This window comes from Macaca fascicularis, chromosome 15 (genome assembly GCF_037993035.2).
Source record: "Macaca fascicularis isolate 582-1 chromosome 15, T2T-MFA8v1.1".
NCBI classification, from domain to species: domain Eukaryota; kingdom Metazoa; phylum Chordata; class Mammalia; order Primates; family Cercopithecidae; genus Macaca; species Macaca fascicularis.
In genome coordinates, this window is record NC_088389.1 from 79,373,414 (window position 1) to 79,399,111 (window position 25,698).

Below are 25,698 nucleotides of genomic sequence, written 5' to 3' on the forward strand. Positions count from 1 at the left end.
CAAAGGATCACAACTCCTCACCAGCAAGGGAACAAAACTAGAAGGAGAATTAGTTAGATGAATTGACAGAAGTAAGCTTCAGAAGGTGGGTAATGACAAACTCCTCTGAGCTAAAGGAGCATATTCTAACCCAATGCAAGGAAGCTAAGGGCCTTGATAAAAGGTTAGAGGAATTGCTAACTAGAATAACCAGTTTAGAGAAGAACATAAATGACCTGATGGAGCTAAAAAACGCAGCATGAGAACTTCATGAAGCATACACTAGTAACAATAGCCAAATCGATCAAGTGGAAGAATGGATACCAGACACTGAAGATCAACTCAATGAAATAAAGGGAGAAGACAAGATTGGAGAAAAAAAGTGAGAAAAGAAACAAAGCCTCCAAGAAATATGGGACTATGTGAAAAGATCAAATCTACCTCTGATTGGTGTACCTGAAAGTGATGGAGAGAATGGAACCAAGTTGGAAAACACTCTTCAGGATATTATCCAAGAGAACTTCCCCAACCTAGCAAGACAGGCCAACATTCAAATTCAGGAAATAAGATACTCCTCGAGAAGAACAACTCCAAGATACATAATCATCAGATTCACCAAGGTTAAAATGAAGGAAAAAATGTTGAGGGCAGCCAGAAAGGTCAGGTTACCCACAAATGGAGGCCAGTCAGACTAACAGTGGATCTCTCTGCAGAAACCCTATAAGCCAGAAGAGAGTGGGGGCTAATATTCAACATTCTTAAAGAAAAGAATTTTCAACCCAGAATTTCATATCCAGGCAAACTAAGTTTCATAAGCAAATGAGAAATAAAATCCTTTACAGACAAGCATATGCTGAGAGATTTTGTCATCACCAGACCTGCCTTACCAGAGATCCTGAAGGAAGCACTAAAAATGGAAAGGAACAACTGGAACCAGCCACTGCAAAAACATACCAAATTGTAAAGATGATCAACACTGTAAAGAAACTGCATCAACTAACAGGCAAAATAACCAGCTAGCATCATAATAGAAGAATCAAATTCACACATAACAATATTAACCTTAAATGTAAACCTGATAAATGCCCCAGTTAAAAGACACAGACTGGCAAGTGGATAAAGGGTCAAGACCCATCAGTGTGCTGCATTCAGGAGACCCATCTCACATATAAAGACAAACGTAGGCTCAAAATAAAGGGATGGAGGAATACTTATCAAGAGAATGGAAAGTAAAAAAAAGAACAGGGGTTGCAATCCTAGTGTCTGATAAAAAAGACTTCAAACCAACAAAGAACAAAAGAGACAAAGAAGGGAATTACATAATGGTAAAGGGATCAATGCAACAAGAAGAGCTACCTATCCTAAATATATATGCACCCAATAAGGAGCACCCAGGCTCATAAAGCAAGTTCTTAGAGACCTACAAAGAGACTTACACTCCCACAAAATAATAGAGGGAGTCAATATTAGATCAATGAGACAGAAAATTAACAAGGATATCCAGGACTTGAACTCTGGATCAAGCGGACATAATAAACATCTACAGAACTCTCCACCTCAAATCAACAGAATATACATTCTTCTCAGCGCCACATTACACTTATTCTAAAATTGACCACATAACTGGAAGTAAAGCACTCCTCAGCAAATGCAAAAGAATGGAAATCACAACAGTCTCTCAGACCACAGCACAATCGAATTAGAACTCAGGACTAAGAAACTCACTCAAAACTGCACAACTACATGGAAACCAAACAACTTGCTCCTGAATGACTACTGGGTAAATAACAAAATGAAGGCAAACAAAAAATATTCTTTGAAACCAATGAGAACAAAGACACAATGTACCAGAATCTCTAGGACACATTTAAAGCAGTGTGTTGAGGGAAATGTATAGCACTAAATGCCCACAAGAGAAAGCAGGAAAAATCTAAAATCAACACCCTACCATGAAAATTAAAAGAACCAGAGAAGCAAGAGCAAACAAATTGAAACTCTTGCAAAAGAAATAACTAAGATCAGAGAAAAACTAAAGGAGATAGAGACATGAAAAATGCTTAAAAAAAAAAAAAAATCAATGAATCCAGCAGTTGGTTTTTGAAAACATCAACAGACTAAATAGACCACTAGCCAGACAAAGAAAAGAGAGAAGAATCAAATAGATGCAATAAAAAATGATAAAGGTGAGATCACCATTGATCCCACAGAAATACAAACTATCATCAGAATACTATAAACACCTCTATGCAAATAAACTAGAAAATCTAGAAGAAATTGATAAGTTCCTGGACACATACACCCTCCCAAGTCTAAATCAAAAGGAAGTTAAATCCTTGAATAGACCAATAACAAGTTCTGAAATTAAGGCAGTAATAGCCTACCAATCAAAAAAAGTCTAGGACCAGATGGATTCAGAGCTGAATTCTACCAGAGGTACAAAGAAGAGCTGGTACCATTCCTTCTGAAACTATCCCAAACAATAGAAAAAGAGAGAATCTGCCCTAACTCATTTTATCAGGCCAGCATCATCCTGATACCAAAACCTAGCAGAGACACAACCAAAAAAAAAAATTTCAGGCCAATATCCCTAATGAACATTGATGCAAAAATCCTCAAAAAAAAAAAAAAAAAAAAAAAAAAAAACTGGCAAAACAAATCCAGCAGCACATCAAAAACCTTATCCACTATGATCAAGTTGACTTCATACCTGGGATACAAGATTGGTTCAACACACAAATCAATAAATGTAATCCATCACAAACAGACCCAATGATAAAAAACACATGATTATCTCAATAGACGCAGAAAAGGCCATCGACAAAATTCAACAGCCCTTCATGCTAAAAACTCTCAAACTAGGCATTGATGGAACACATCTTAAGAGATATTTATGAGAAACCCATAGCCAATATCATACTAATTGGGCAAAAACTGGAAGCATTCCCTTTGAAAACTGGCATAAGACAAGGATGCCATCTCTCACCACTCCTATTCAACATAATATTGGAAGTTCTGCCCAGGGCAATCAGGCAAGAGAAAAAAATAAAGGTATTCAACTAGGAAAAGAGGAAGTCAAATTGTCTCATTTGCAGATGACATTATTGTGTATTTAGAAAACTCCATTATCTCAGCCCAAAATCTCCTTAAGCTGATAAACAACTTCAGCAAAGTCTCAGGATACAAAATCAATGTGCAATAATCACAAGTGTTCGTATATACCAATAACAGACAGAGAGCCAAATCATGAGTGAACTCTCATTCACAAATGCTACAAAGAGAATAAAATACCTAGGAATATAACTTACAAGGGACATGAAGGACTTCTTCAAGGAGAACTACAAACCACTGCTCAAGGAAATAAGAGAGGACACAAACAAATGGAAGAACATTCCATGCTCACGGAATGGAAGAATCAATATCGTGAAAATGGCCATACTGCCCAAAGTAATTTATAGATTCAATGTTATCCCCATCCAGCTACCATTGACTTTCTTCACAGAATTGGAAAAAAGTACTTTAAACTTCATATGCAACCAAAAAAGAGCCCGCATAGCCAAGAAAATCCTAAGCAAAAAGAAAAAAGCTGGAGGCATTATGTTACCTGACTTCAAACTAAACTAGAAGGCTACAGTAACCAAAACAGTATGGTACTGGTACCAAAATAGATATATAGACAAATGGAACAGAACAGAGGCCTCAGAAATAACGCCACACATCTGCAACCATCTGACCTTTGACAAACCTGACAAAAACAAGAAATGGGAAAAGGATTCCCTATTTAATAAGTGGTATTGGGAAAACTGGCTAGCCATAAGCAGAAAGCTGAAACTGGATCCCTTCCTTATACAAAAATCAATTCAAGATGGATTAAAGACTTAAACATAAGACCTAAAACCATAAAAATCCTAGAAGAAAACCTAGGCAATACCATTCAGGACACAAGCATGGGCAAAGATTTCATGACTAAAACACCAAAAGCAATGGCAACAAAAGCCAAAATTGACAAATGAGATCTAATTAAAGAGCTTCTGCACAGCAAAAGAAACTACCATCAGAGTGAACAGGCAACCTACAGAATGGGAGAAAATTTTTGCAATCTATCCATCTGACAAAGGGCTAAGATTCAGAATCTTCAAAGAACTTAAATTTACAAGGAAAAAACCCCATCAAAAAGTGGGTGAAGGATATGAACAGACACTTCTCAAAAGAAGACATTTATGCAGCCAACAAACATATGAAAAAAAGCTTGTCATCACTAGCCATCAGAGAAATGGAAATCAAAACCACAGTGAGATACCATCTCACACCAGTTAGAATGGCAGTCGTTAAAAAGTCAAGAAACAACACATGCTGGAGAGGATGTGGAGAAATAGGAACACTTTTACACTGTTGGTGGGAGTGTAAACTAGTTCAGCCATTGTGGAAGACAGTATGGCTATTCCTCAAGGATCTAGAACCAGAAATACCATTTGACCCAGCAATCCCATTACTGGATATATGCCCAAAGGATTATAAATCATTCTACTATAAAGACACACACACGTTTATTGTGGCACTGTTTACAATAGAAAAGACTTGAACCCAACCCAAATATCCATCAATGAGACTGGATTAAGAAAACATAGCACGTATATACCATGGAATACTATGCAGCCATAAAAAAGGATGAGTTCATGTCCTTTGCAGGGACATGAATTAAGTCGGAAACCATCATTCTCAGCAAACTGTCACAGGAACAGAAAACAAAGCACCACATGTTCTCACAAATGGGAGTTGAACAATGAGAACACATGGACACAGGGAGGGGAACATTGCACACTGGGGCCTGTCACGGGGCTGAGGGAGGGATAGTATTAGGACAAATACCTAAGGTAGATGTTGGGTTGATGGGTGGATCAAACCACCAAGGCACATATATACCTATGCAACAAACCTGCACATTCTGTACATGCACCCTAGAACTTAAAGTGTAATAGTTTAAAAAAAAAAAAAAAAAAGCCCATTTTAATAACATTCTCTAGATTTTGGCCTCAACCAACATCAAGCCAGCTGGTCTTCAGTATACACGTGAAATCTTTTTCTCCATCTTGAAGACTGCAGTTGTTTTGCTCGTCTTTGTTTTCCTCTGTACACTGAGGGTTAACACGTAAGTGTTTGGAGCTCTCACACACAAAGTTCTCGTCTCACTACCCTTCCGGGTCATTGCCCAAGGTCTTGAGACTTTACAACCACTTAAGTTGCTTCCATATAGCTTTATCATCTTATTTCCCAAATGGCTTTGTTCCCTGTTACTGATGTTGGTTTTATCTTCTTCAGGACACAAATCTCTGGACACAGACAGACTTGAAATGCAAATTGAGCAGGTCTAATTGTTTTCTGTCATCCTCAACTCACTTGGAAGCACCAAGTCTACTCTTCCTTGTTTTTACTTTGTCTAGGTAGCCAAACTAACCTCTTGTATAGTCCTTAGCCTTTTAAAAGAAAGCACAACTCTTATTTTTGGCTTTTAAATATTTCTTGTAGTGAGCAATAAATGACCTACAGAAGTACTTGGGAAACCTGATGTTAATAAATAAAGAAGTTTTGATTAGCTTGTCAATCACTTGAATATAAAAAAATACTTAACGGCTTAAAATCCCTTTCCAATTTTAATATCTTTGAAATTCCCATAGCAATTATTTATACTGACAGTTGGCTTACAAACGTCTTTATCATGAATGGGTATTTTTTAATACCACTTCCTGGTTGTCAGAAGTATCAAGTTACTGGAGTCCTCATGCATTGGGAAGTTATGAAACATACAGAAGTCTTGATACAAAGTGTACTATGATCAGAATCCAGCCTGTTGGGAAGACTGACTTTCTGTCTCTCTCCTTATGCAACAATGTGAAAGTTATTCCATGACTCTGAATCACCAGTTTCTTGCCTATGTAATACTATTACTATATTACTACCCCAAAGGGCTGTTGGAAAGATTGAGTTACAGCTCCATAAAGCGCTGGCTTGTAATAGGCTCTTAAAATATGTTAGCTCCCTCCTCCCCACCTCATGTGACTTTGAACAGTTATGTAACCTAAGATTCAGAAAACCTCTAACATGGGTTATTTGTTGGGTTATCTGAATACTTTCTAAGTTAAAGATTAGATACCCTAATTATCTTAGTACTCTAATACTACACCCATCAGAAATCCCATTGCTTCCTGGGATGCCACTGGTCTTGGTCCCCCCACCTACCCTAATCCAGCAATATACCAGGTGACCTGGGGATCTAATAACCTAGCCTGGTTAATAAGCACACACCAAGAAGGACTTTATTTCAGTCTAAGTGGCAGGGTCATCCAGGACATTACAAGTTCTGAAGTGCACCAAAGACCCCAGAATTCCCACATCTTTTGGAGGCTTTGGTGATCTATACCCACAAATAACATACTGAAATACTGAACTACTGCCTGGTCAATTTTGCCTTTAGGGCCAACTAGAACATTAACCACATTCTGTATCTCTCTACGGGGACAGGCCTAAGATATTGCAAACCTGGAGTGGGCAAACAGTTGGTAAATCTTGCCACTCATGATCCCTCACCCATGGGATCCCATCAGCAATAAAACACAGCACCATTTCCCACTATCCTTTCTCAGAACATTCCAAGCAACTCTACCAGCCTGTCACATTGGCATGCAAAGGAAAACCTAACTGCCATGTTCTAGTCTCTCCTGTCAGTGAGGATAATGAGGACTAAATAGGCCATTTTACTTTTCTGAGGTCACACTATGAAGCAGTAGAACTGGATATTAGGGTCTGTTTCTTTCATTTTGTGAATGCTCTTTGCTGCAATCATCAAAATGTATCGGAGGTGTTTTACATATTAACGAGGGTGTTTTCACAGCGAGCCATGATGCACACGGGTGTCAGGGTTGAGGATTTGCCACTCACAAGCCAGAGTATCTGAAGAGCTGTGATAAAAATCTTGTTTAAAAGGCTCAGGTTAGGTCAATAGTTAAGTTCTAGCCAGACCATGACTAATAGCAGGTTCTAATTAGTGAGAACTATGAAAAAAGAAGAGAAAGGCTTTTGCTGCTGGGATTTAATAATGGAATTTCCAGCAAACAGTAACAATCACCTCAAGGACCAAAAAACGTTATGCCCACATTTGATCACAAAATGGTCGGAATTTATGCCTCTATCTCTGTCTGCTGGCAGATGCTAATGACCCACGTCCTTGAAATGAATCAGGGCAGGCAAAGTTGTAAACATTCTAACTTCCCTGTTTCTTCCCAGGAGCTCACTCAAATGTGTAATCAATCTCAGTATCAGTTCCACTAGAGTTCATGGGGGAAGAAAAAACATGTTTTTTGTGAAGAAAATAGCGCCATTCATTCTCATTGGTCTAATTCAGGGATGGTCTTCAAAAGAGCCTGAGATGGAAGGAAGATCCTCTCTGTGCCCAGCATCCTTAAATTCCCTGTCCATCTCCAGGCTGTTGCCTAGAATTTTGCCTTAGCACCTTATCTCTCCAGCTCAATGATTCTCAGCCAACAGGCTGTACCTGAAGGGCACTGGAACAACAGGAAGCTTTTTCAAACTACTTGTGTGAAACCCAGCCTCCACCGCCTCCAGTTGCCCTCTCCAACCCCTGCAGTGTGCTCTCCCATGTGAGAGCCATAGACAGCCGTCCATTCAAGGAGCGGTCCATAACCCACAGCAGTGTTGGATGGAAAATATTAAGAATCCCGTTTAGCCTAACACCCTGATCTCTCTGGAAATTGTAACTGGTACAAGGAGGAGTTCATGTCGAGTTTCTCCAAGTGATTGTGTAGAATGCCCTGTGTTCATTCATGCATTCAACAACAGGGATTCAATACCTGCAATGTGCCAGATACAGGTCTTAGCACTGTGGCACCAGGTAACATAAGTCCCAGGCCCTGTTCTCAACCACTTCACTGTCCACAGAGGAAGACAAATAGTGTTAGCTTGGTGCAAAAGTAATCGCTGTTTTTTTGCCATTGAAACTAATAGCCAGAACAGGCCAAGCACGGTGGCTCACACCTGTAATCCCAGCACTTTGGGAGGCTGAGGCAGGTGGATTACCTGAGGTCAGGAGTTCTAAGTGGTGGATTTTTAAAATGTGATGTTTGGGGGAACAACACTGAGCATAGCTAAAGAGGTAGGGCCTCCTGGGAAGTGGAGAGATGTCAGCACCAGATTGCAGACGACCTGTTCTAATCCACGGAGTAGCACGGACCCTATCCTGCCACCAAATGTCATTCACCAGCATGTGGCATGGTCAGATTGGGGCTTAAAGGAGGCTTCTGCACATAAAAAGAAATGGCTTGGATTTGCTTCCAAGTAATCTAGGGGTATAGAAGAAACCAGGTGGGCTATGAGTTAATTGTTGAGGCTGGATGATGGATACTCAGGAGTCGATTATACTCTTCTGTTTCTACACGATTGGCATTTTCTATTATAAACAACTATCTTAAAACTGTAGTCCAGAGAAATCTCTCAGGAACTGTCACTCTCAGCTGTTATTAACCATTTGCACCTCAGTGTGAAAGGAGGAAAGTTCTGATGGGAAAAAGACGTAGGGGATGCCTGGGGTGAGAGGAGACCAGAGAAGTAGAACCGAGGAGGGAAAAGTCAGTTAACAGAGAGGCACGGGCATTCCAACACCAGTCAGCCTCCCTCCCTCCCTCCCTCCTGCCTGCTGCCACAGCACCCCCACCAGTTGCTCTCCCACCTGGATACTTGTGGCTGATACAGGCTGCCTGATACATGCTGCATGTAGGGTAAACACACCTGATAGCAATAACATAAGCAGACCCTGAGAATGACCCTCTATGGCAGACACATCTGAATGTGTGTTCCAAGCTAAGGAATCCGGCATGGCCAACCTGGAGATTCATATCTTATCAATGATGAATATCTGAGCCCCTGGCCCATCCCATGGAAAGCGGACCATCCAAGGGATTGAGGCCCTGAGTTTTGGGCTAAACAAAGGTTGGTAAGTGGAGGTCATTAAGGGGAGATGTTAGGTGAAAATGCTATTTAAACTGCACACTGTTTGCAAGCAGTTACGGTTTTCCTGCCCAGCTTGCTGCCACTGGACTATTTGTAAGGTGGATAACTTGTCTAGCCCACCACTACTGGACTCTCTCCCCTGTATGTGAGCCCCTAATAAAACCCCATATCGACCGGGCATGGTGGCTCATACCTGCAATCCCAATACTTTGAGAGGCCAAGGTGGGAGGATCACCTGAGTTCAGGATTTCAAGACCAGCTGACCAACATGGTGAAACCCCGTTTCTACTAAAAATACAAAAATTAGCTGGGAGTGGTGGCACATGCCTGTAATCTCAGCTACTTGGGAGACTGAGGCAGGAGAATTGCTTGAACCTGGGAGGTGGGGGTTGCAGTGAGCCGAGACCACGCCACTGCACTCCAGCCTGGGTGACAGAGAAAGACTCCATCTAAAAAACTAAAAAATTTAAAAAATTAAAAAACAAAAAAAAAACCACCAATGTCTCCTTTGCTGGCTCTGGGTCTCTTCTTCAGCCTCCTGAACCTAGTGCCTTCCCTACTGAGGTGAATAGGAGTTTGGCATAACATAAGGCCAGGCCACTTCTGCCCTGACCCCCTGGATTTGATCTGGTTTTTTTCTGGGGCCACTGCTGACTGACTTCTTCCCCACAAAGGATACCCAGCTGGCTGCAGGACTTCCTGAGCCCACTTTAGCATCCTGATGACTTCAGTCTTCTCTGAACTGAGCTGTTTTGTCTGGGGTCTTGGATCTAAGATTTTGTGTCAAGTCCTTAAGGAGAAAGGGTTTACTCCAGGACAAGTGTATGGTTACACTCGGAGGGTTCCACACCAAACGAACTCCTGGGACCACTGCAGAGTGCCTCCTCAACCAGGAGGTTCAGAGAGAACTCCCCTCCCTGTGAGCCTCAGGAGAAGAAATTGTTAGCAGTTATCACTCACTGGTGACAGAGCAGGTGCTGTCTGACAGAAGATAAGTTGAAACATGTGTGCGCAAGTGAGAGTATGAGTTCATGTAGGAAAGACAGCATTAGACCAGGAAAAATCCTCTTCCAAAAATCCATTACTTCCACAAGCATGTGGGCCAAGCCAAGGGGTGTCTATTGAAAGAAAGGAAACTGTTCTTGTTTTAAGGCAACATTAAATCCAAAGATCCTTGGCTGTTCAGACAGGAAGTTAAGTGGGACTCCTTCCTGCATCTCCATGCTGAATGGGGCAGAGGGGATGGGAATATGGTTACCGAGCTGCCAAAATATAGAACCATCTCCCCTCCTCATCGGAACTTTGCCCAACAAACTTCTCCCTTGGGTTCTTTACTCTGCTTTCCCTGTTGGGGTTGGGAGAGGGAGAATCATAATCTTCCTATCAGCTGCTTTGACATCTGCCGTATTTTGGCAGGAACTAATCTAATGACGAGAGACTGACTCAGATTCTTTCTGGGAAGAGGCATTTTGGGGACAAGAAAGCAAAAGAGGATATGTGCGAGCAAAGCCCCAGAAGTCGGCAGCGAGCACAGGCTTCCCAGACAGCCACCTCCCAGAGTCACTGGGCATTGCCAGGTGGCCAGGCTGGGGTGGGGGCAGTCCCCTCCCAGCCACACTGAAAGCAGGTGGGCATCCAGCAACACCGCTGCTACACCCCAGGCCGCCTTCGGGGGCACCAGTTGCCGAGGCAACGGGGGTACTTTGAAAATATCTTTTAGATGTGACTGCCAGGAAGAAGAGCAAGGTGAGAAGAGGGACGGAAGGAACAGAGACACCAGGCTGATACCCATTTGACATTGAAAATGCAGCTAGGAAGTTCTTGGTGCTGCTGCCCTCTACAGGCAAAACTGTAGATTACGACGCTCACCCACCAACAATGCCCTGAAAATGAGAGGTCTCTCCCACCAAGTAGCCTGGGAGTAACAAAACAGGAACAGGGATAGGGAAGGCCCAGGGGTCCAGCTACAGCCGTGGTATCACCGGAAAGGGAAGAGACAATTTGAGAAACACTAGGTCGAAAGTTAAATGTTGCCAGTTTTGGAAATCGCTTGGTAATAATGTGATTGTACATACAAATGCAAAAGCAGGCACTAAAATCTACATGCTGCAGTTGGCTTGGAGACCGTCATCTATGCCATTCATGCACTGCCAGTTTTGTGGGGAACCTGGTGGTAAACCACTGGTAGACCACCTGCTTCTGGCTGGGAATTTTGGATGTAGCGGAGCAGCTCCCTCGTTGTCCTCTATTGTAAGTCAGCCCTTCTTGACACAAGGGTTTGTAAAAAGGAAAAAAAAAAAATGAAAGAAAAAAAGATGATCATCTATAATCTACAATCAGTGCGAATCTATTCTATTTTGACAATGAAGTCACAATTATAACAATGTTATAAAGAACTCTCATACCCTCAAGAACATGCTGGGTATCCTCTGTGTAAAGCAAGGATACAGACAATTTCATCTTTGCTTATAAAAATGCTCCAGCTTCCATGATTCGGGTGCACTACAGACCACCACCACCAGCAGCAGCATCTGGGAATGCATACGCAAATTCCCAGGCCCCACATCAGACCTGGGGACCCTGAAACTCTGGGGGAGGAGCCCAGAAATCCGTGCTTTGACAAACCCTCCAGGTGATTCTGATGTCCAGTAAAATTTAAGAACTAATGATTTATGTAACAATTATTCATTGGAAACTCCAAATATTACTGATTTCAACACACTCATTTCAGGCAATGACAGAGAAGAAATGAGTTGAGCTAAAAGCAAGGTGTGCAGAAGAAGCAAAGCCTATCCTCTCCCTGCCTAGGCAGGAATCACCATCTTAGCATCTCAGGATATCACGAATTTCCCTTTCTACCATTGAGGGAAAGGCAATTCCCTCTGCTCCTGGCCAGGTCTTCAAGCTCAGAATGAGCTCCTAGTAATACAGGTGATCTAGGGATTAAGAGAAATAGGTTGTTTGGCAGGAGGTGCAGGACAAAGGAGGTTATTGCCAATTGAGCACTGATGCTAGAGCTCTCAGAAGGACCCTGTTATGCAAGTAGAATTACCCCATTAACAGATGCAGGAACTGAGCCCTTAGGGAAGTCAAATGGCTTGCCCAAAGTCATCTCACTACTTAGAAGAAATGAGATTAGGACCAAGGCCCATGTGACAAAGACGACCATTTCTTTCTTCTAAATTCTACTGGGCCACTCTTAGCACTGTCTAAAAGAACTGTGATAGAAATGTCCTTTATCTGTAGCCACCAGCCACACGTGACTATTGAACACTTGAAATGTTGCAGGTGACCAGGTGCTGTGGCTCACATCTGTAATTCCAACAGTTTGGGAGTCTGAGGTGAGAGAATTGCTTGAGGCCAGGGATTTGAGACCAGCCTGGGCAACATATTGAAAACTTGTCACCAAAAAAAAAAAAAAAAATTGGCCAGGTGTGGTGGCTCATGCTTATAATCTCAGTACTTTGGGAGGCCAAGATGGGTGGATCTCTTGAGCTCAGGTGTTCAAGATCAGCCTGGGAAACATGGTGAAAACCTATCTCTACAAAATACAAAAAAAAAAAAGAAAAATAGCTGGGTAGGGTGGTGCACGCCCATAGTCCCAACTACCGGAGCGGCTGAGTTGGGAGGATCGCTTGAGCCTGGGAGACAGAGGTTATAATGAGCCGAGATCACAACACTGCACTCCAGCCTGGTTGACAGAGTGAGACTCTTGTCTCCAAAAAAAAAAAAAAAAAAGTTTAAATTCACCAGGTGTGGTGGTGCATACCTGTAGTCCCATTTACTCAGGAGGCTGAGGCAAGAGGATCACCTGAGCCCAGGAGTTTGAAGCTGCAGTGAGCTATGATACCACTGCACTCCAGCCTGAGTGACAGAGCAATATCCCGTTTCAAAAAGAAAAAGAAAGGAATAAAGGAAGGTTGCAGATGTGGTGTAACTGAGAAACTAAATCTTTCACTTATTTTCAATTAAAGTAGTCACATCAGGTTAGTGACTATTCTATTGCAGAGTGGAGGATCATATAGTTTTGTGTGCCAATGCCACAAGAGTGGAAATCTTCACCCAAAATAATCCTCAGGGAAAAAAATAAACACACAAGAGCATTGGTATAGTTAGCAATTTGTCATCTTATTCATTAATCTTTTCTTAATGGAAATGCTGACAGATTCTTAACAGTGTCCGAGTTAAGAAAACGCATTTAATTCACAGACTCAGATTTAAAGAGGCCCATCTTCCTGAATGTTGGCAGAAGCCAAGGATGGCAGTGTGAGGTGCCCTGTACCACCAGCTAATGGCCTGAAAAAGGACAGAAAAGGCAAATAGAACCCACTTCAGCAGCCCATCTTTCACCCACTTTAGCGACACCCCGTCTTGTTTCTCCTAATCGCGGTTCTATGTGTTAAGAGGACAGATCAGACAGTTACACCATTGAAACTGACCCATAGAAATGAACTTAGTAGGGATAACTGATCTTGCATTACTTGGTGCTGGACAGAGCAGTGCAGTCTCCCGAGATGGCAGTCCAGAGTGGCAAACCTGCTGAAGATGGGGAAGACAGATAATAGCGTATGTCATCTAGTTAAAACAGTTGGCATCTGTCCCTTGGCCATTCAGCACCCACGTAGATGGGAAACCCAGCCCAAGGGGCTGTTTAATAGATCCCAGAACAGGTGAAGGACCCCCAATTAAGGATCTATTGAATAAGACTGTCTCTCATTAGTAAGCAGGTTCCACTCTGCAATTCCACTCCAAGCCGTATGAATTGCCTAAGATTCTGAGCCCTTTTCAATAGAATAAGCAAATCAGCAATAGCTGAGGGGGGGAAATGCCCTATCAGTGTGCTCTGCAAAAGCAGGGGCTTGGTTCAAACCTTGGGCCAGCAGAAAGGTGGTGGAGAAGCAGATGGTGAGGATGGGGAGTGGAAGGAATGAAACAAGCCCCCAAAGCCACCAAAAGAATTGGGAGAAATTCTGAAATTTGGGTATTAGGGCCTATGCAACGCAGGACAACATAAAAAAATTTTTTTAAGTAATCACTATAAGGATAAAAGAACAGCAGAGGAAAAAAGGAAAATAAAAAGCAGCACAAAACAAAAACAGGGTTCTCTTTCCAGTCTGTGCTCCACATGGTGCCTTTACACTCACCAAGCTACTTTCAGAGACAGAGCCTGTCACATACCTCATTGATATCTATCAAAGTCCAGCACATTTCTGGGCACATAGTAGACCCTTAAAATACTAATCAGTTTGAAGTTACTGCGCTACATGGTGACTTTTCTAAGCCAGTGCTTCTCAAACTTTCACGTGCATATTAATCACCTGCATGATTTGTTAAAATGATATAAATTTTGAATCTTTTTTAAGAGACAAGGTCTCACTCCATCACCCAGGTTGGAATACAGCAGTGCAATCAGAGCTCACTGCAGCCTCCGACTCAGGCTCAAGCGATCCTCCCACCTCAACTTCTCCAGTAGCTAAGACTACAGGCGTGCACCACTGTATTAGTCTGTTTTCATAGCGCTATGAAGAACTGCCCGAGACTGGGTAATTTATAAAGGAAAGAGGTTTAATTGACTCACAGTTCAGCGTGGCTGAGCAGGCCTCAGGAAACTTACAATCATGGTGGAAGGCAAAGAGAAAAGCAAGGCACCCACCTTCACAAGGTGGCAGGAAGGAGAAATGCCAAGCAAAGGGGGAAGAGCCCCTTATAAAACCATCAGATCTTGTGAGCACTCACTCACTAGCACAAGAACAGCATGGGGGAAACTGCTTCCATGATTCAATTACCTCCACCTGGTCTCTCCCTTAACACGTGGGGATTATGGGGATTATAATTCAAGATGAGATTTAGGTGGGGACACAAATCCTAACCATATCAACCACCGTGCCTGGCTTTTTAAAGAGATGGGATCTTGAAATGTTGCCCAGGTTGGTCTCATATTCCTGCCCTCAAGCAATCCTCCTACCTCGGCCTCCCAAAGTGCTGGAATTACAGGTGTGAGCCACCGCACGTGGCCTCTGAATCACTATTTCAGTAGCTCTGGAACGAGGCTTGAGATTCTGCATTTCTAACGCATTCCCAGAGGAGGCCAACAAGCTGGCCACAGACCACACTTTGAACAATGAGCCCTTATTTTTCTCTGCTGGTCACAAGCTAGCTTAGTTGGTTGAAAACCACACTAGGGCAATCAAGGACATCAGTTTGATCTCCATCAGGGAGATCCCTCTTGCTCCGTGGTTGCAAACTGAACCCACAGCTCCAGCCATTTATCTTGGGTCTTGGATACACAGTCACACACACACACACACAGTGGGGAAATACAATGGGAAGAGATCACCATGCCTATCTGAAGGCTGGCATGTTATACCTGGGCTGCCATGAGGCAGCCCCACCTAAGTAATAGCTATGTTCTCTAGTAGCCCTGACTCTGCCCGTTCCTTCCCCAATGTCCTCTTAACCCTATTCTCTGGACATTGATTTTAGAATTACTTTTACACAAATTCACTCGGAAGCAGGACTGCAAACAAGTCTCCGCTCTCATGCTGACTGGATGATCCAAAGTGGCTGCCTACAGAGCTATCTTGAAAAAGACTCTGACACCAGATTCTGGCTCTGCTGGAATAGCTATCATCATGGATTAATGTTGTCTAGTGTGGGGGAAAGATGGGGAAAGTGGCAGCGTAGCCAGCATGAGGCAGAGTCTAAGCAGGTGTGAGGATTTTACAGGGAGGCTTATCTTGCCTCCTCTCAGATCCCAGTACAGGGGGAAGCTGGCAAGCAATCACAGAGTAATTCCTCCAGCACTCCTCGGAGCTCATTCGGCGTGAATACTCTTCTGACGAGGGCACGAGTGCTCCGCTGTGTCCTGCTTACTGGCTTGGGCTGAAGAATCAGGCACCAGGTCTCTTGATTTTCGTCCCAGGCACTTCTGTCAGAAAGGGGAACTAAGAAGAAATGAACACCTTAACGTGACTGGTCAATGATTAGCCTGTGAGTTCATCCCTCTTCAGTGTACCATGGGATAATATATTCTTCCTTGAGCTATAACAGTAGGAATATTCCAGAACTCTGCCTTTTTCGCAACAGCAATATCTGCGTTATTAAGAAACAGGTGGAAGACTGGGCACCTCCTGCTTTGAAGTCTGAGGCACATGCCTGTACTTCTCTAAAGAACTCAAACAATAAGTAATTACTTTTTTGAAACTGCATTATCTGGAACTCTACCCTTGTAACCTATCCGCTGAACAGCCCTAAGTGCAGGCTGCTCATATGACAGAAATGGGCCTCCTGCTGTTTGTTCCCTTCTGCAGAATTATTGGCTTCATCTACTCAGGGACCTAAGTGAGGGCTGTGAGAAATAGAGTGAGGTATCTGGGTGTGCTTGCATGCTACCTCCAGATTCTGATGTCACCAACCTGCTGTTCACAATAGAGCTAAGTCCATACATAACCTGGTAAAACTTCAGAGCTCCAATGGCACCCAGGAAGGTAGCAAGTAGGCATCAGATCCCTGAAGAACTGCAAAAATAATATTAAAGATTTAAAAATATGTTTTTGTTGTTTCTGAGACAGGGTCTTATTCTGTCACCTAGGCTGGAGTGTAGTGGCACGATCATGGCTCATTGCAACTGACCTCTCGGACACAACTGATTCTCCCACCTCAGCCCATCAAGTAGCTGGCACCACAGGCATGCACCACCAAGCCTGGCTAATTCTTTTTTTTTAATAGAGATGGGGTCTCCCTATGTTGCCCAGGCTGGTCTGAAACTCCTGGGCTCAAGCAATCCTTCCGCCTAGGCCTCCCAAAATGCTGGGATTACAGGCATGAGCTACCACGCCCGGACAAAAAAAAAAAAAATACAGTTTTAAGAAATGTCTTCACTGCATATTTGCTACCATACTTAATGTTCATGAACTGTTAAAGTTGCTGTGTACAAGGATGAATTCATGTAATAGAACTCCTCGATGTGACAACAGGCCTATACTATTATTTGCTGTGTGATGATGCACTTAATTCTCCTACACTTATCTCTATTTGCACAGCTTATGAAATCCTTGCTCATTTATACATTAGGGCTTCACTTGGATGCAACCCATCATCTGTATGTTAATATTTGTTACTAGGATTCTTTTCTCATTGGCCTGTAATAAAGTAGGATGTGTCTCAAAAAAAATATCATAAAGCAAGAAGTAGAAAAGACAACGAATCTGGATCTTCTTGGAAGGACTCAATAATGCGTGGCTCTAGACTCCCAAGCCTGCCCAGGAAGGAACAGGTCTGGAGAGATGATATGCATGTGTCACATGTGTGCATATAGGCAGAGTGGTCCATGGTTTCTAACATAGCTTCTAGGAGCCAGGTACAGTGGTTTGCATCTGTAATATCAGCTACTTGGGAGGCTGAGGCAGGAGGATCGCCTGAGCTTGGGAGTTCAAAACTAGCCTGGGCAACATAGCCAAATACTATCTCAAAAAAAAATTTGTTTTGGCCAGGTGCGGTGGTTCACGCCTGTAATCCCAGCACTTTGGGAGACCGAGGTGGGTGGATCACCTGAGGTCAGGAGTTCGAGACCAGCCTAGCCAACATGGTGAAACCTTGTCTCTACTAAAAATACAAAAAATTAGCCAGGCATAGTGGTGGACACCTGTAATCCCAGCTACTTGGGGTGCTGAGGCAGTAGAATCACTTGAACCCAGGAGGCAGAGGTTGCAGTGAGCTGAGATCACGCCAATGCACTCCAGCCTGGGTGACAAGAGCAAGATTCTGTCTGAAAAAATAAATAAATAAATAAATAAATAAATAAGAAAAAGCTGGACAAACACTTGTTAACCAGAGACCCCTCTTAGAAAGAGCATGTGCTCTGAGAACAGATCAAGGCTTGAATATGATGTTGGACTTAGAAATTCCACTTCTAGGAATCCAATCTACAAGTATACAGAGAACATTAGAGGTGGTTCACTCTGGCATTTTCACAACAAAAACTGGAAACAACCTGTGTGTCCACCAGGAGGGAAAGTAGTTGCATACAACATGGTACCTTTATTCAGTTGACTGCTATATGGATATTTAAAGGAACAGAGTAATTCTGTTTGTGCTGCTACGGAAAGAGCTCTTAGCTATACTGTTAAGTGAAAAGAGTGAGTTATAGCATCGTGGGTGTATTGGACCCCCATTTATGTATATGTACAAAATAATTGTATCAAAATACACACAAAATTCTTAATGGTGTTTATATGTGGAGAGTAGGACTTAGAATGTGTTTTCCTATCCCAAGAGTAAAAATGAGACTTTCTCATCCTTATTTTCCCTTTTGTATACCATTTGAATTTTTCTCATGTGCATATGCTATTTTCAAAATTGAAAAATAAAATCCTACTTCTGCCACTTAACAACTGTGGTTGATTGCAAAAGCAGACCCAATTCTCACCCCTATCTGTCTGTGCTCCCCTTTGCAATATGACTTTGCAGTTCTTTCCATCTAGCTGTGGAGTTTGTTTGACCTTCCCTTGCATCTGGGCAGGCCTCATGACTTGCTTTGGCCAACAGATTATGGTAGAAGTGGTGCAGTGCCAGTTCCAAGCCTAGGCATCAGGAGGCCTTGCACCTGTCCACTCTTCCTCTTGGAATCCTTCCAATCTGCCATGTGAACAAGCCCAGGCTAGCCTGTAGGAGCATGAGAGCAACCACGTGGCCAGTTGTGCCCTACTCCTAACAATCCAGCTGACAACCAGACAATCTCTAAAACTGTGAGCTAAATAACTGGTTGTTGTTTTAAGCCACAAATTTGGGGATTGTTTGGAACACAGCAAGATCTAACTGGCCTTCCAACCATGTCATCTTGGGAAGAATCTCTTTCCTTTTTTGAAAGATGGGGCTAATTATCCACTATATAAGGGTTTGTTGTTTTTTGTTTGTTTTTGTTTTGTTTTTTGGGTTTTTTTTGGCAAAAGTTTAAGTGACTTAACATGTAACAATTCAAATAGTAGTTCCTTTCCCCTTCCCCAATGCCAATGATAGAATATGAATCTTGAAGGATGGATGCTCTCACCAAGCCAGAAGGCAGGCATCACCCTGTGCCCGGCTGAAAAGTTGATGACTTCACCCAGTGGTGTTGGAAGCGCCAGAATCATGGGTGGGCGGAATTGTGGGTGTGTACTGGGAACATCGAGTGAAGTCTTCCTAGCCAGCCCCTACAGAAAGAGTTCTGAAGGCTCAATAAGAGGACATACAAATCTACACACTGGGGGCACCTCCTGACGGAGCTGGAGATGGAGAGAAAGGACTAGAACCTTCTCAGCAGGGCCACTTTGGAGGTCAGCTCAAAGCCAGGAAGGGGTGAGAAGATTCCTGATGGAAGTCTTTACTTCAGCAGAATTTGCCACAGTTGTGGCAGCCACCACAGCCCCTCACCCATTAGGTGGCTGCAGTACAGAGCTGTTAGAGGTGTTTCTCCTCTGAGATAACAAAACAGTCTTCAGTCATGTTATTCCCATGGTCATAAAGTCATGTTATTCCCCCAAGGCTGCCAACCTCATGGGATTTCATGTGGTGGCCACAGAAGATCCAGCCTCTAGCTTCTCCAGCTATTCCAAGTAATGACTCTGAGCTGCCCTGCTCTTCTGAATGGTTCAAGAGGAAGGGTTCTCTCCCTTTGAGGGGCCCTGGGGAATAGCTCCACGGGGTCCTGGAACACTAGAGCCTCGTAAGCAAGATGAAGGAAAGGAAGCCTGCTTGAGCATGAGCAGTCTTCCACCAGAGTGAGGCCTGAGGGAAAACAGAGAAAGAGAGAGTTGCCCAGCCCATCTGCAGAAAGAACAACCTGATAACTAATCACTCATCCACTGCAGGATGCTCAAAATGTCTTGAGACTGATAGGACAGTGGCCAGCTCATTCATCTGAGAGGATGGGTGGAGACGGCCAGGCAGTGCTGGGCACCTGTCTGAGTTCATTTTCTGTTGCTAGAACAAAATACCACAGACTGGGTAATGTATAAATAAAAGAAAGGTATTTCTTACAGTTCTGGAGGCTGGGAAGTCCAAGGTCAAGGGGCTGCATCTGGTGAAGGCCTTCTTTCTACATCATAATGTGGCAGAGGCCAACACACAGCAAGAGGGCAAGAGCATGCCAACTCAGGTCTTTCTTCATCTTCTTATAAAGCCAACAGTCCCATCATGGGAGCCCCACCCTGATGACCTTCTCTAACCCTAATTACCTCCCAAAGGCCCCATCTCCAAATGCCATCGACATATGACTTTGGAAATTAAATTTCCAACACATGAAACTTGGGGGATACATTCAAACCATAGTGGCACCCATCTTTTCTTAAGGTTCCATATCAGGAGTTCCATCCTATGAGAGAGGCTAGGTGGAAAAGCAAGGGAGATGTGTGGGAAGGGCATCTTACACGCAGGGAAGAGCATGAGGACAGGCACAGGGACAGGAGGGCCTGGAACGACCCTATAGTTTAGAGCAGCTGGAACTTACCAGCATATAGGCCATGGCACTGACAGCCAATAGGGTGTGAAGGGATGGGGAGGACAGGTCATCCTAAAGAACTTGAATTTCATCTTGAAGGCAGTATGATCTTTTTACTATCAGTTGGAGAGAGGAAATTCGGCACAGATCCTAGCACACAGTAAATGCTCAGTCATTGTTGGATAGATGAATTTAAGACGAAATGAATCTGGATCCCTGTAAGCCCTCAATTTCAGCAGTCTATCAAATTTGGGAGACTCTCACTCAATTTTTAATTATATTAATAAAAGATACAACTACTCATTGAGCGCTTATTATTAGTATCATCTCACTCTCTCTCATATATAGCTGAACATTGGAACGATCCACAGAGATTTTTAAAATATTAATGGCTGACTCCCGCACCTGAAATTTTTCTTTAACTGGTCTGGGTGCTCCCTGGCAGTTGGACTTTCGAGACTTCTATGGTGATTCTAATGTACAGTCAAGTTTGAGACCCATTGCCCTATCTCATTTAATCTTCACAGCATTCCCATGAGATAGACACTATCTTTACCCCAGTTTGCAAGTGAAGAAAGGGAACCTTTAAAAACATTAAATAACTTGCCCAAGATCCCATACTTCAGGCTGGGTGTGGTGGCTCATGCCTATAATCCCAGCACTTTGGAAGGCTGAGGCAGGAGGATCACTTGAGCTTGAGAGGTTGAGGCTGCCATGAGCCATGATCGTACCATTGCACTCCAGCCTGGGTGACAAAGCAAGACCCTGTCAAAAAAATTTAAAAAAAAAAAAAAACAGAAAACACGCACACAATTTAGAAACTACAAATTCAGCATACAAATCTGCTGTGGATTTTCCCAGAGATACAGGAAAATAACTAGAAACTTTCATACTCACCTTTCTTCTTTTCTCCGGAAGTTCTCAGTGATTAGAACAAAAGACTTCTTTTTACATGAATCTTGGAACATTGAGTGATCTGTGAGTTTGTGAAGGAGAGAGACTGAGAGGATGATTGTGAGTCAAGGTGAAGTTTATCAACTGTCAGACTTGCTTAAAGTATTAGAGTTGAGACTTATGCAGGTTTAACCAGAGAAAGAGGGATTAGACTGTTCTGTTTTCCCAGAGTTGGAGGCAAAAGCATAGGGTGATGTCGTCTATGTTCCTGGACCAGGGAAAGAGAGAGCAAAATGAGGTAAAGAGGAAGACGGTGGTGATTCAGCTGAGGAAGGGTGGAAGAGTGCGTGCTGAAAAGCTCTTCTCATTCTCCTGCCAGTACAAGCAGCTGTCTGCTTTTTCAACAATTCTTTGTCTTCTCCAAAAGGACAAAACACATTCTACATAAAGGCACTTCTGTTAGCAGCTGTGGTGGTGATTTCAAAGGCGGGGGGTCGGGGGAGTGGAAAAAACAAAATTTTCATGATTCTTTTTCCTCAAATGTGTTGGGCTACTGTGGTAAGGAAAGGAAATGCATTACTAAATCAAGTGGCAACTGGGTCCCTCTGCTGATGGGCACAGTATTAAACGACGTGGCCACTCAGCACGGTGGATGCAGCCTCTGGGGGAGAAAGCGGGTGTGGTGGGGAAGCCCCTTTGCAGTTCCAGTGCTTCATAAGATCTAACTCTACTCAACAGTTTTTCTTAGCGATTACTCCTGTGTGCATTAGGCCTCTTTGGGTTTTAAATAACAGAATACAGTTTGATCTAGCATCTTCAAAAATGTGTTAAAATAGTGCAGGAGTATCTCTCCTCACAGGACCCAAAATATAATTATAGAGCTGGGCTTCAGGAAGGAACTGGAAAGTTGTCCAGACTCCCTGCTTCTCCGATAGCTATTCGTTTTCTCTCACTCTACTGATCCCACATACCCTCCACTGCTCCAGTCCACAGGACGAGAAACACGGCCACCGCCGCAGGCTGCCACGCTGACCTGGGCCAGCTGCCTCAGTCCGGACTCCTGGGGCAGGGCTGCCGAGAGGCCTAACTTGGGTCAGGGTAAATTCCTGGTCCAACTAGCTGGAGACATGGGGGAGGTACACGAATGGCTGCTGAGGCTGAGAGCTGCCGTGTGTGCAGGAAACAGTTAAGAGAGAGGGGTCATTTTAAGTTTCAAAAGAGACTCCAGAAAGTGCTGAGAGGGGTCATTTTAAGTTTCAAAAGAGACTCCAGAAAGTGCTAAGAATAGGTGTCAAAACAGTTCCTGACTTTCACATCTCCATAAACACCACTCAATCCCTCCACCGCACCTCGGTGTGCGCAGATGAGGAAGGCCTCCCCATCAGCCAGCATGCTTGAAGTCACTTTCCTGCAAATCCAAGAAGTTTCTCAGCTTGGCAGCCAGACAGACTCGTGTGGCTGTGTTAGAAGTGATGCTAACCAGGCACAGTCAAGGCTCTTTAAAATACAGCGTGGGCTGGGCGCGGTGGCTCATACCTGTAATCCCAGAACTTTGGGAGGGTAAAGCAGGAGGATCACTTGAGGGCAGGAGTTTAAGGCCAGCCCAGGCAACATAGCGAGATGCTCGTCTCTAAAACAAACAAACAAAAACAATTAGCCAGGCATGGTGGTATGTAACTGTAGTGCCAGCCAGGTGGGAGGCTGAGGTGGGAGGATAGCTTGAGCCCAAGAGTTTGAGGCTGCAGTGAAGTTTGATTATGCCACTGCACTCCAGCCTGGGTGACAGAGTGAGACCCTGTCTCTACCAAAACATGTAAAAACATTAAAATAATTGGCCTGGTGTGGTGGCACACTCCTGTAGTCCCAGATACTGGGGAGGCTAAGGCAGGAGGATTGCTTGAGCCCAGGAGTTCAAGGCTACGTGAACCATGATCGAACCACTTCACTCTAGCCTGAGTGACAGAGCAAGATCTTGTCTCAAAAAATAATCATAAAACAAAATAAAGATTGTGGCTGACTCTGCCCCTCAGTGAGCGAAGAGAGTCACCTGAGATGCAGCTGTCCTGGGTGGTTTCAAAGAGAAGGAATCCAGAGAAGGGCAACCTAAGTGCTGAAGACACAGGCCCTGGAGCAAATGGCAGACTTCTGGTCACTGCTCATTACTGGCACCGGCTCAGTAGTGCCTGGTTGGGAAGAGCCTCAGAGGAAGCTGCCCCAGGCTTGCCAGAGTGGGAGATGACAAGGAACGCTCTCCTGGACCAAAAGCAGAGAAACTATCTCAACCCACAGACTCCAAGAAAACAACATGGACAACACCATCCCTGAAAACATCACCCCATGCAGGCAGGACGTCCCATCTTTTTGCCTTTTCTTGTTTAATGCCTCCTTCAGGCAGACAGAATAGTCTGGTTAGGTTCGGGTTTTGACATTAGAATACTGACAGGATAAGTAGTCCGTAAACTGAAGTGCCCTGCAATCTGAGCTCGGTCACCAAAAATCCCATTCTTGGGGCCCCAAATATCTGTCCTTTTCTTAAAAAACACTCTGTAATGTATATTTGTAGGTGGAAGGGTGACGATTGTAGAATGGTAGGTCATGGTCAGTTCCCTACCCACCAGGTGGGACAAGGTGACAGGGCAGAACAGTGGCTCCCGAACTTGGCGTGCGTACAAATCACTGCAGGGATGTTGAAGGAGATTGCGGGGTCTTCTTTCCAGAGTTCCCAATTCAGTAGGCTGTTGGTGGGGTCCAGTAATTTTCATTTTAATGAGTTTACAGATGATGTGGATGCTGCTGAGAACCACTGGAGCAGAAGATGTTAGTTGGTTTCATTTCTTAAAGCATAAAATGTTAGCCAGCTGCAGATAAAGAAGGCTTAAGGGACTGTGTAACAAGTGTGTTCATTCTGTCTTTTGATGTGTCCATCCCTTAGATAGATGTCGTCCTCTGAATTTTCATCCCTTCAGCCTGATTCTGAAAGCAATTTAACCTGATTTTACCTTGATAAAAACAAAAAATAGTGGGCCCACAAATCTGTAAGAAAAAGACAAGTGGCCCAATAGAAAAATGAGCAAACAATGTGGGCAGGCCTTTCACAGAAGAGGAAACAGAAATTGCCAATCAACCTCTGAAAAGAGGTTCAATCTCACTGGTGATCATGAAGATGTAAATTAAACCCACAATGAAATACCATTTCATAGCAACCACAATGGCTACAGTTACAAAGTCAGACACTGCTTCATGAGGGTGTGGCAAACAGGTATTTTCATGCACTGCTAGTGGATGGAAATAGGCACAACTTCTTTAGAAAACAATTTGGCACTTCTGGTGAGGTTATGTAAGTCCTCTAGTAATTTAACGCTTATGTAAATAACCTAGAGAAACTCTTGGACCTTTGCTCCAGGAGACAGATAAGACTGTTCAGAGCCACGCAGCTTACAGTAACAAAAGTTGCAATGTTTATTGACAGAAGATGGAGAAACGTGACGTATTCATCAAATGGATGGCAGTCAACAGAAAAACCATATGAACTGCGGCTATAGACATCAACAGGATGAAGCTCAAAAACAATGCTGGCCGGAAGCAACTCACAAAAGGAACATACCATGTGATTCCATTTATGTAGGAAAAAACCTCAGAGTACGTTATTTAGAAGTCCATACAGGATACCGTTGGAGGAGGGAGGAGGTAGATTTGGAGACAAGCACATAGGGATGCAGTGATCAGCTGTCCAGGCTTCCTCAGAGTAAATGGTTAACTAGGATCTGGGACATTCAGTGCTAAAACCAGAACAGTTCTGGACAAACCAGAAGGAGGCAGTCACTCCTTGGACAGGTTCAAAGATACTGGCAATGCTTCAGTTCATTACAGCTGAGATATGAGAACATGGTGGTTTTTTATTTTTGTTTAGTCTTTTAAAATGTATGTATATGTCACATAAACTTTTGTATGTGTGATATATTTTACAAGGTGTAAAAATGTGCAAACTGTTGAAAAAATATACTAAGAAAGATACACCATGACAGAGGATAAAACTAAATCAGTACAACTTTTCTGGAGGGCACTTTGGCAACAATATATTTCAAAAGCCTTAACAACAGGCGTAATCTTTAATCCAGAAAGTTAACTTGCATGATTCAACACACCGGAAAAAAAATCAGATAAGTGAACACAAATGTACACATAGAGGTGTTCATTATTACAGTAGTTATAATATCAAAAAATTAGAAACATGTGAAATGTTCAGCAAAAGGAAATTTTAAAATTAAGGAACATTCATATGGTTTATAACTCTACACCCATGTATTTATTTATTTATTTATTTTATTCTT

At 43.2% G+C, this 25,698-nt stretch overlaps 1 long non-coding RNA gene across 1 annotated transcript; it reads right to left on the reverse strand.

Annotated features, from left to right (window-relative positions):
* Positions 1 to 13,104: 13,104 nt before the first annotated feature.
* LOC123569131 (uncharacterized) lies at positions 13,105 to 21,662 on the reverse strand. Its single transcript, XR_006692674.3, has 3 exons — positions 21,371 to 21,662; positions 16,448 to 16,514; positions 13,105 to 15,941 (listed from the first exon to the last, which is right to left on the reverse strand). It is a non-coding gene; the product is annotated as an uncharacterized lncRNA (long non-coding RNA).
* Between the last annotated feature and the right edge of the window lie 4,036 nt (positions 21,663 to 25,698).